This window comes from Sapajus apella, unplaced genomic scaffold (assembly GCF_009761245.1).
Source record: "Sapajus apella isolate SASKATOON/1434 unplaced genomic scaffold, GSC_monkey_1.0 scaffold23, whole genome shotgun sequence".
Classification (NCBI taxonomy): domain Eukaryota; kingdom Metazoa; phylum Chordata; class Mammalia; order Primates; family Cebidae; genus Sapajus; species Sapajus apella.
The window spans coordinates 28,396,092-28,408,220 of NW_022436963.1; the positions used below are offsets into that span (position 1 = coordinate 28,396,092).

Sequence of the window (12,129 nt, forward strand, 5' to 3'; positions counted from 1 at the left end):
TGTGATTTTTGCTTGGGATAAGGATTAAACAACATCAGCAAAACAGACTTTTACTCCTTAGATCTCAGATTTTTATGTACTAGAGAACTGCTTCTACAGAAATAGTGAGTAAAGTATTTTGCCAAGTGTGCTTTCAGTAGAGACTTGAATGATTGTCTGTGATCTGTTTTGCTCTTATTCCACGTTCAGAGGTTCCCATGGGAACCACCCCCAATTCGTGAGAAGAGTCAAATTTAACAAACAATACAGAAAAGCCATTTAATCATCCTCTGTGTGATCCACAAAAGTGCCAGAAATACTGAGGAAATGAAATCACTAGAATCTCTGTCTGTATGGGCCTGCCCAGAGAAAAAATCCTGTTCATGGTAAATAGATTTGATAGACGGCAAAAAAAAAACCCACCAGTGTCCTAAATCTGACAATAACAAAAAAAGCTTTCCCCTCATCCATCTCCTTCTCTGTTGAGATACCTTTTCAAAATTTGCTAAGTGTTTTTGTGTCCTATACTTTGGCATCTTGCCATTTTAATTTAACTATATTTCCCCTGAAAGATTTGTTTCCAGAAAAGGCTTGGAATCATAATACAGTAAACTTTATACATAATCTTCTTCTTATGTTCAGAAAGCTAATTTTAAACCTAATTTCCCTATCTCTGTCTCTCTCTATTCCTGTGCTTACCTGCCTGCATTGATTAATTTCCGTGTGGTAATGAAAATTTGACTCAGTTACCTGACCTCTTACCTTCTGATTGCAGAGGCTCTTTTATGGGGGCATGGGACACCTGGTGCCATGAGACATGTAAACACAAATTATCCATACCTGGGCTGTGACTTTGGTGAGATGAGAGACGTTGGAGTCCCCAAGGAGCAGCTCCTCAGCAGATTGAGGACAAGAGCAGAGGGTACCTACAACAGTCTATGTATTCTAGAACACAGCTCTTTTTCTTTTGCCTGACTTGGCTAGAAACTGTTTTTAAGTGAATTAAATGTTTCAGCTATGTCACCAGTGGGCACTGAATCCTAAAACGGTGATCTGAGACAGTCTTGGTGACCATGCTATCCAAGCTTCACGTGATTGAGACCTCCAGGTTACGTTCATCTTCTCACCCTCCTGGCGCTCTCCACTGTGAAACCAAATTGGGCTATCATTTGCTTCCTTAAACACACTTAGCTATCGCCTGAACGAGAGTCTTTGAACATGTGGTGTATTTTATGTGAAATGCCTGCAAATGATTTCTGTTCATCCTTAAGATCCCAGAATAAATGTCATTTCCTCAGAAAGCACCACCTTCTTGACCCTCAAGCCTATCAGAGGTTTCTCTTGACTGTGTTGTCATAGCACCTTTGCTTTTCCATCGGAACATTTAACATCGTTCATAAATTGTTTTGTAGATGAGGGAGTTGAGATTAACTTGGGTTGCTTTTTCTCTTCTCCAGTAAAAGAGATTTCAGAATCACTCCCCTTAGAATCATTTATGTGAGGTTTTCCCCTGAGGGCAGACCAGTGGCATCACTGCTTCAGAAGGGGTATAATCAGGGTGAAAATCAAAAATGCCTGGTGTCTTTGAGGGAAAAGAGATGACGTTTTGGAGAGATGGTGGGTGCCAGAGCCATTCCTGCCTCAGTGCTTCCATAACCCGCTGGGAACTTAGGAGGGGGCTATTTGTGGGATTAATAAAAGGTACTATGGGAACCTTGGAAGCCGAAGTGTTTGGCATCTTCGATGAGCTTAACATTCAGGAAGTGAAATTGCCCTTCATAGGCCACGTGGGGTTTGTGCAAAAACCTGCATGCAGCAGAGTTCGTTAAGCAATGGTCATCAGCAGTGTCCTTAAGCAGCGCCACCGTGTGGCAGCAGTAAGCAATGGCAGTGATCCGATTCCTGTCTACTCCCTGCTGTGCATGTCCTTGGTGGATGTCCATTATGCATATGGGACATCAAGAGATAAATCGAAGTAATAAGAAATGCAACTGCATATAAAGCCTGATTTGGAGAGGCATTTGTTTGAATAGGTCTGTAAGATCCATTGTAGATCCTTGGTAAACGTTTGTTTTAGAGATGAGAACATGGAGCCAGAGAGAAGGCAAGTCATTTATCACGGACATGGCATTAACTCCGGGCAGAGTTAGAATAAGAATATGTGAATCTTCTGTCCCCAGTTTTGGTAGTTCTGCAGTTGAAAGATAATATTAAGAAGGCTGATGTGTATTAAGAGATCATCATCCAGTCACTCCTTATGAGACTACTAAAAGCTATGGATTGCTAGGGATATTCCTAGCTATTTGGGGAGAGGGAAGTCTGACCCCCTGGGATGCTTATTTTATCTTTGGGAACTATTTTGAAATCATTAATATTTCTCATCTACATGTCTGTACCTCTTCCTTTCAGTTTTCCTAATGACCTTCTTCCTTTTCTTTTTGCCTGCCTCCATGCATTTCTGTTTCTTCGGTCTACCAAATAGATTTCATTTTGAGATATGTATGTCATCGAGACAAATGTATCTTGACTAAAGAAAGAGAAGCTCTGGTTTCTGTTCTGAAATTTCTGTCTTACACATTTAAAAATGGAAGTAGATATTTGAAAGTAAAAGAAATGAAGTCAGCACATATTAATATGAGATTACATAAGAACTGGTAGATAATAAATGTGAGACTGGGTTGAGATTGCTGGGTGATGGCTTCTTAGAGGCGAAGAATTTTAAAGACATGTGATATGAAGGTAGAGGGAGGAGGTGTGTTCTCCGGGGTGAAATGAGACACGTGGGGAAGTCCAGCAAACATGTGTTTATGGGGGTAGTGAGAAGAGAGTTGGCAAACCTGGTTGGGATTATTCAGAACTAGCTAAGGAAACGATGGCTTAGGGAAGGAGTTTCTGGAGTCAATGGAGAATTAGGCTGCTTAAGTAAAATAAAAGTGTAAAAATGAAAAGAAAAAACTTTGGAATAGTTTTTGGGTTCACAATCTCAGTTTATTCTTGCTATGTGGTTGACTTTGGACAAGCTATTTAAGATAGGAATCTATTTTCTCATCTATAAAAATATGCTTTTGCAAAAATCAAGTAAAATGTCCTATGAGATACCCTAAAACAATACTGGTCTAACGGAGGTATTCAATAAATGTAGATTTTATACTTTAAAGTATACGCATTTCAAATTCTCACCACTAAGTTATTGTTTTGAATGAATGTTTTTCAGTTTACCTTGATTTTTTTCCTGACTTGAAAATTTTCTTTTTGGATTTTTTTTTTAGAAATTAATAGTCTTTCATAAGTAGGTATCAAATAAATCATTGTTTTCATTTAAGAAACATGGATGAATTGGCACACACAAAAAAATTATTCTCAGAAATCTATCAAACTGAATGAAAAGAACCCCAAATGAGGAAGGATAATTGCGTTAATATTGAAATTAGGGTGGAGCCTCAACCTCAAACCCTAAATTACAAAGACTAGTTTTTGAATTTAATTTAGTAGAAGCTGCCAGGATTTCATACATAAGTTCTTTAATTTTGCGTATGGTGTGTATATGGAAAATGAAAATGCTTCAAGGCCTTTTAAACACTGGTAAACAGGACAGGGTGGCAAAGTGACAGACCAAAGTTTATGTTTCAGAATTAAAAAACAAACAAACAAACAAACAAAAAAACTTGTAACAAAAGAACTAGAGGTGAATTGTTTTCCCCAAAAGTATTAATGTGAGATGTATAGATATGTTTCCAAAAGTCTACCATCCTTCATTATTTGTCCATTTCAGTACAAACATACTCCATGTTTCATTAAATATATGTAAGAAATAAAAGCTTTGATTTAACAATTTCTTGCCAAATGAATGTGGTTGTGGTCTCAACCACCGGCAAAAGAATTATAGTGGACACTTTCAGCTGTTGTACCAAGAGCAACCATTGTAAAATGCTTACCTTTCAGATGAAAATGGTTGGGCAAGTTATCCTCTGATTTTTTCCTCTTCTGCATCTGAAAATAACCTAGACTCAATGGAGGGAATGCTCACTGATACAAGGCAGTGAATATGTCCACATCAGCAGCATTCATAAGCAGTAGCAGGTTTCTTAAATATGAGAATCAGAGTAGTTACAGAATATATGAGTTTTCGAGCCTGGATAGAAAAAGTCCAGCAAACGTGCACCATGTACTGCTGGTGAGCATTAACTCACTCTTGTCATTTAGGAAAGAGAACCCATTGTTTTTAGGTCTTCAATTTCTGGAGAAAAATATGGAATCTGTTTGTCTTCATTTTCTTGTTTTGTTTTTGGAAGAGTGAAATCTCCAGCTTTAAAAATGTTGGCAACTAATTCAACATTCTTCTTAAAGCATAGTCAGTGTAAGCATCATTGATGGGCTAGATAGGACATACCCTGTGAGCCAGATTTGACCCACAGGCTTTCAGTTTGCAGCCTCTAACACTTAGCACATGACAGGATCTGATCTGAGAGAGAGTTGTGTAAGATTGATGTTCCAGAATTATACTGTATAATTTTATCCAGAATCTTTTCCTTTTTAGTATGAACACACTGTTCTCTTAAATATTTTTTTTTGCATTTTTAAAAGAAAATAAGTCCCAACATATCCCTGAAGCTTGCAATATCTGTGCCCCAAACTCTTCCTTATGAACTTTCTTAATATTCTAACAATATCAAAACAGAATACAAAATTGTTAGGCCTAAATTATCTACTTATTCTGACCTATATTGGGGTCTTTTTCAAGCTTTTCAAAAGGTGACGCAAAAGCCAGTTCCTGAACATTAGGAAAGAATTGCAAGGTCTCTGAGAATTGGGAAAGGACACAAAAGGCATCAGAAGGCTGGTTTTGAGATGGTTGCCATGAAAGGTATCTCATTTTCCTGCCCTGCAGACTTTATATTAAATGGATTATCTGTCTGTCAAGCATTTTGAGCATTCCCCTTCACTGCTTTACCCAAGGGCTGTTGGAGCACCTTACAGTGTGAGGTGGGCCGTGTGTGTGTGTGTGTGTGTGTGTGCGCGCGCACGTGTGTGTGTATTTTTGCAGATGATTTGCAGAATATGAGATACATAAGCAGCCATTAACATACCTTGTTTTATTTTTAAAGCTATGTTTGAATGGATTATGTTTGTCCCATGATTGTCTTTTTCTTTATCTGTATAATAAGGTCAGTTTGACACAAGTTGATTTTTTTTAACATTTGCTTTATTCCTTTGACAAACCTTGCCCTCATTTCTGTTTAACCTTGGACCACTTGCCTTGGCTGGTTATGTAATTTGAAAATTAGAAAATTACTATGTCATTTTTCTTGTTATTGGTCTCCAAAACTAACCCAAATTCTTCTTTTTCTTTGCTTTGTGTTTCCTCTCTGTCTTCCTAATTTCTTATGCTGATATTAACAAAATGGCTTGAGAGATAACAGTCTAGTAAAATGCATATTTTCCTAATTTGCTTATGGAAAAGCTATAAGTACACTGGGAAGAACATGTTACTAAATTATAATTTTAAATTTTATATCATTGAATGTCAGTCTCAGTGTGATCCTTTTATGACTCTATAAATATGCATTCTTTTGAATGTTGGAGTTGGAAGGCAGTTTGGTGGTCACCTGGAATAAAACCATCATTTTTCCGAAAAAGCAATTCTGAACTAAGCAGGAGAGGTCTTTTGGCCAAGGTCAAACATAAGCTGGTGGCAAAATCAGGAGAGAATGTTGTATACTGGTTAATAGCTATAAGAATCCAGAGTCAGACAAAACTTCATGTCCTGGATGGCCTTATATTAGTTTTGCTATGATTTCAGGCAAACCAAGTAACTTTCCTGAGCCTTAGTTTTAACAATTTTAAAATGGAGATTATAATACTGCTCACTGTTATTTATGATGTGGAATAAGTGATAGATTCCACATCAACTGCGTGACATCTAACGCCTAGTAAGTTCTCAATTGTTACTTGTTATTGCTGCATCTCTCAAAATCATCACTCTGATCACCTATGATTGTGTCATCACACAGCTCTAGCAATGTTTCCAAACCAAAGAAAAGGTCTCTTAAATTTCCTTAGCAAGGGCTTGGCATCTGTTGTCATTTGTTGAGTGCTTCTCAGGTGGTTCAGGAATGTATTTGGGTGTGTATTTTTCAGTTTGCAACTCCCCTTGATTTCCATTCTTCACATTTGGCTCATAAATTCAGTCAATATGTATTGAACAACTTCCATCTATACACAAGGCTCTGCTACACCCCTAGGATACGGGGTGAACGAGAAGGCATAATCCCTTTTGCCTAGAGCTTATGTTCTGAGTTAGGAGAATAGAAGCTAAATAACTAATCATAGTTTTGTTTACTTATGGTTGTGTTCAGTGGTTAAAGTGAATACCAAGTGCTATGAGTGAGTAAAAGAGGGAAATCAACGATGGAGGCCTCTCGGACAAGTAGGTCTTCGCTAGGCAAATAGGGCAGAATTCTTTTTGTTTTGCAGAAATAGTATCTGAGGAGGTACAGGAAGCAGAAACCACTGAAATTTTAGGGATAAGAAAGTCATTGTGGCTGAAACAAGGGAATGCTGGAGGATGAGGATGGAAAGGAAGAAGGGGCTGGAACATGAATTTTTAGGCCATGGTAAGTTTTCTGGGCTTTATTATAAGAAAAATAAATGGAAGGTTACTGAAATGTTATATATAGAAAAATGTCATCACCAGATCTTTTAAAAAGATAATTTTAGTGCTTCATGAAGCACGAGTAGAGGAAGCAGAGAGAGCTGCTCAGGGTCAGGGTGGCTTGTGGCAGAGTGGGGGCAGTGGAGGTGGAGAGAGATTTGAGAAATACACAGGAAGTACAAGGAACCAGCCTGCTGTGTGACTGGTGTGTCAGCAGAGGCAGAGAGAGGTGTCAAGAATGACTCCACTTTTGACATGAACTCCAGTTATCATGAATGTTGGAGCAAGACTGGTCTATGATATTTTTTCCAGGTAAAACCAGAGCAAGGAGGACTTCCGAGTTCTGGAAAAAGACTGATTAAAATGAGAGGTAAAAAGAGGACTCTAAGTACAACGAGGACAGAAGACATACCTTAAATATGTTGAGTAGTAAGAACATCAAATACTAGGAGTCAGTGTAGTTAAGTTACGAATTGTGAGGTTTCTGTATATTATAGTTGAGGAATTTCTGCTTCTTGCTGTTTTGATGGGCACAGTGTTCTTCCATGACACTAATCAGATAAACTACTTAGGTCAGCTCAATTAATCTCTTCTAAAAGAAATCTGGGATAATCTGTCTCTGTTCTTTGACATAAATTGATTGATTAGAATGTTTGCATGGCCAAATTAAGGTAAAGCCACTGCCGTTTTACACAAGGTATTGATCTTATGTTTGTTAAGATTATATCTTTTTAATTTTTAAAAATTTGGTTTTATTCTTTTTCAGTGAGAATCCAAACTTCAAACTAAATTTAGTGTAGGTGTGAATGATAATAAAATAGCACATAATTTAGTGTAGTTTTCCTATATGCATTATATCCATTTCAACACATTATGATTTCAACTGTATTTGTACTTGAATTACTCATTTTTGTTTATCAACATGAGGTTACCAGCTGATCAAGAATCAAGTCGTTTTTGTTCAGAGTTCTGTTCATTTATTGAAAAAATATTTCTTATGAGTGTTCGCATTTATGCACATGAATGCATACTTATGTTTTTAAAAGCTAACAGAATCTTGTTATTGTCAAGAAATTGACCACGATGGCAATTTAAGCAGGTTTTGTTTTCTGTTTTTATGTTTTGTTTTTGACCTTTCTCCCAACTACCTATCAAATAACATAGGAGGGAAAGCTCTGTCCCACAATTGGAAAACCCATAAGGCTCTACCTTAAATCTTGAGGAGTGTCCAGAGCTATCATTGTGCAAAGAGAAGTGGGGGAGCTGTTCTGACCGGTTTATTGACTCAATAGTATGTGTCAAACTTAGGGAATGTAGAAAGATGCTCTTGCTATTCTTCTGGCCATGTCACTTGTCAAAGCCCATAACCCCAAATGTGTGGAGAAAATCTAAAGTTGAATATAAGAGAGAACATTAATGATATGGATACTTCCTGTCATACTCAGGAGGATATCACATTTATCAAATAAAATAAACAATAAGAAAACAGGGCTGTGCGTGGTGGCTCAGGCCTGTAATCCCAGCACTTTGGGAAGCAGAGGTGGGTGGATGGCTTGAGTCTAGGAGATTGTGAACAGCCTGGGCAACGTAAGGAGACCCTGTCTCTACAAAATATACAAAAATTAGTTGGGCATGGTAGTACACATGTATAGTCCCAGCTACTCTGGAGGCTGAGGTTGGAAGGCTAACTTGTAGCCAGGAGGCGGAGGTGGCAGTGAGCCAAGATCGTGCCACTGCACCCCAGCCCGAGCAAGAGAAAAAGACTCTGTCTCAAATTATACTACAAGGCTATAGTTACCAAAATAGCATGGTACTGGTATAAAAACTGGCAGTTAGACAAATGGAACAGAATAGAGAACCCTGAAATAAAGCCAAATACTCATAGCCAACTGATCCTTGACAAAGCATACAAAAACAAAGTGGGGAAAGGACACCCTATTCAATAAATGGTGCAGGAAAAACGGGCAAGCCACATGTAGAGGAATGAAGCTGGATCCTCATCTCTCACCTTATACACAGATCAACTCAAGATACATCAAAGACTTAAATCTAAGACATGAAACCATAGAAATTCTAGAAGATAACTAGAATTTCTAGGAATTCTAGAAAAAGGAAAACTCTTCTAGGCATTGGCTTAGGGAAATAATTCATGACTAAGGACCCCAAAGCAAATGCAAGGAAAACCAAAATAAAAAGCTTCTTCACAGCCAAAGAAATAATCAGCAAGTAAACAGGCAACCCACAAAATGGGAGAAAATATTTGCAAACTGTGCATCTGACAAAGGACTAAAATATCCAGAATCTGCAAGGAACTCAAGAAAAAAAAATCCCATCAAAAAGTGAGCAAAGGACATGAATAGACAATTCACAAATGTAGATATATAGTCAAGAAGCATATGAAAAAATGTTTCACATCACTAGTTTTCAGGGAAATGCAAAATAAAACCACAATGAGACACTATCTCACACAAGTGAGAATGATTGTTATTCAAAAGTCAAAAAATAATAGATGTTGGCAGGGATGTGGTGAAAAGGGAACACTTTTACACTGCTGGTGAGAATGTAAACTAGTACAACCACTATGGAAAACATTATGGAGAGTCCTTAAAGAACTAAAAGTGAGAGCAGAGCTATGAGAATGCATAAGTGTAAGAATGATGTAATGGACTTTGGGGACTCGGGGGAAGGGTGGGAGGTGGATGGGGAATAAAAGACTACATACTGGTTACAGTGTACACTTCTTGGGCGATGAGTACACCAAAATCCCAGAAATCACCACTAAAGAACTTATCTATGTAACAAAACCACCTGTACCCCCAAAACTATTGACATAAATAAAATAAGAAAAAAGGAAAGCAAAATTAAAGAAAAAAGAGAAATTGTTTGAGGATAAAAAAAATCAACAACAAAGTATACACTTTAGTAGAGAGAGTAAATGTCAGAATGGATGTTACTGGAAACCAAATTAATTAACTGGAAGGCTAAGAAAATTTGCATAACTATAAGTAAAAAAGATTTTATGAGAGAGAAGATGACACATGTAGGCTAGGTCTTAGGGTTCATCTCATAGTTAATAAAAAGAGCTTTAGAAATGGAGAACAGATGTGAAGAAGGAAGAAAAATAATAGATTACCATTTCTTCTAAGCTGAACCTAATTCTTAAAGCCTTCACATGAAATGAACTCACCACAGACTGGTGAAGATTAATGAAAATAATAGCTTTTAGACATACCATGATAAAATTTTTGAATTCCAAGGTAAAGAGAAAATTTATACAAAAGATGACACAGAAAACAAATTGGTTACCTTCAAGGAAAAGAGAATTTGACTGTTATTCAGTTTCTCATCTTCCACACAAAATGTTGGTGGACAGTGCAATGTTTTTTTCAGAACTGTGAGTAGAAAGGGTTGCAATCCTAGTATTCTTTCACCACACACAGTTTGCTTGTGTTTGAGGGGAAAATGTGCATATTGATACATGAAGGGTCTCCAAGTATTCTGCAAATGTACTGGTTTTTTTTTTTTTTTTTAAAGAGATAGTAGGAGGAAACAAAGATGTACTGTAGCTAAAATGAAAATGAGTCAAAATATATCACAAACGGCTTACATTATGAGGATGGGTGCAAGATATATGGGTCACAAATGCTGCTACAAGACTGACCCTGGGCAGATTGCATTAACATCACCTAAGAAAACTTTTTTCCCCAGCTTTAATAGAAGAATAATTGAAAAATAAAAATAGTGTGTCTTCAAGGTATAGAATTTGATTATTTTTACATATGTGTATATTGTGAAATGATTACCACAATCAAATTAGTTAACATCTTCATCACCTCACAGTTACCTTCTATGTTGTGATGAGAATACTTAAGATGTACTCTCTTTGCAAATTTTAAGTGTACAATACATTGTTATTAACTATAGTCGCCATGCTGTACATTAGGTATCCTGAATTATTCCTCTTATAACTGAAAGTTAGTGCCCCTTGACCAAAATCTCCTTGCTACCCCCACACCCTGCCACCATTGTATTTTCTGTTTCTACAAGTTCAACTCTTTTGGATTCCACATATAAGTGAGATCATACAGTATTTGTCTTTCTGTGCCTGGTTTACTTCGTTTTGCTTAATAATGTTCTCCAGTCTCCTTGATGTTGTTGTAACTGACAGAATTTTCTTTTTTAAGACAAAAAAATGTTCAGCTATGTGGAATATTATTATATGTTACTCTTAATATTATATGCTATATTTTATATATACCACAACTGTGATGTATGTATCACAATTTCTTTCTTTTCAATATCAGGTCTATTATGAATAATGCTATAATGAACGTGGGAGTTCAGCTGTCTCTTCGAGAGAGTTATTTTATTTCTTTTGGGTATATACCCAGAAGTGGGGTTGCTGGGTCATAGGACTGCTCTACTTTTAACTTTCTGAGGAAACTTCATACTGTTTTGCATAATGATAAATGTATTATAATGCATAATATCAATTTATATCCCATCAACAATGCTTAAGGGTTCCCTTTCCAGAACATCATTGCTCAACATTAGCAGTCATCAGGGAAATGCAAATCAAAATCACAGTGAGATCTCACCTCACACCTGTTAGGATGTTTTTTGGTTATTATCTATTATTTTTTATAATAGTTATTATCAAAAAGTGAAAAGAAAACAAGCAAGGGAGTTCTGCCAAGGACACTTTAAATGCTGATTCCTGGAGTCCAAACTGAGGGATTATGAGAGTGTAAACCTGAAATAGGTCTCAGTAGTCTGTATTTTTAATAAGTTCCCCAGATGACCTGCTACTTAGCCAAGTTTGGTAACCTGAGAGTAATGAGTTCAGGCTAGGCCTGGTGGCTTATGCCTGTAATCCTTGCACTTTGGGAGGCTGAGGCAGGCAGATCACCTGAGGTAAGGAGTTCAAAACCAACCTGACCATCATGGAGAAACCTTGTCTCTACTAAAAATATAAAATTAGCTAAGCATGATAGTGCATGCCTGTAATCCCAGCTACTGAGGAGGCTGTCAGGAGAATCACTTGAACCTGGGAGGCAGAGGTTGCAGTGAGCCGAGATCACGCCATTGCACTCCAGCCTGGGCAACAAAATCAAAACTCCATCACACACACAAAAAAAGAGAGTAATGAGTTCAATAAAATATATTACAATTAAATTATTATTGATAATGCAAGTTATGAAATATTAACAAAATGTTTAAAAAAGCCTCAACTGCAAGGACCATAGTGCAATCATTTTTGTCTAAAAGTAAATTATAGCTTATTTCAGGAGAAGCTAGGTGCTATGTGCATATTGTGGTGAATGCTGTGTAGTGTAAGGGAATCACTGAAGACATAGAGGCTTGTAAATGTCTAGCTTTGTTCCTGAAAGGGGAGCTCTTAGACACGATTTAATTATTGAGACTGATGGAGAAACATTAATTACACATGATTATATATATAAAGATTATCAACAGAGAAATAGAAACAAGATGAATAG

General features: G+C 37.0%; 1 protein-coding gene across 2 annotated transcripts in view; it reads left to right on the forward strand.

Moving 5' to 3' along the window:
• The window catches only part of CNTN4 (contactin 4), a 969,481-nt gene that overhangs the window by 55,489 nt on the left and 901,863 nt on the right, over positions 1-12,129 (forward strand). The gene's annotated exons all lie outside the window — the stretch shown is intronic.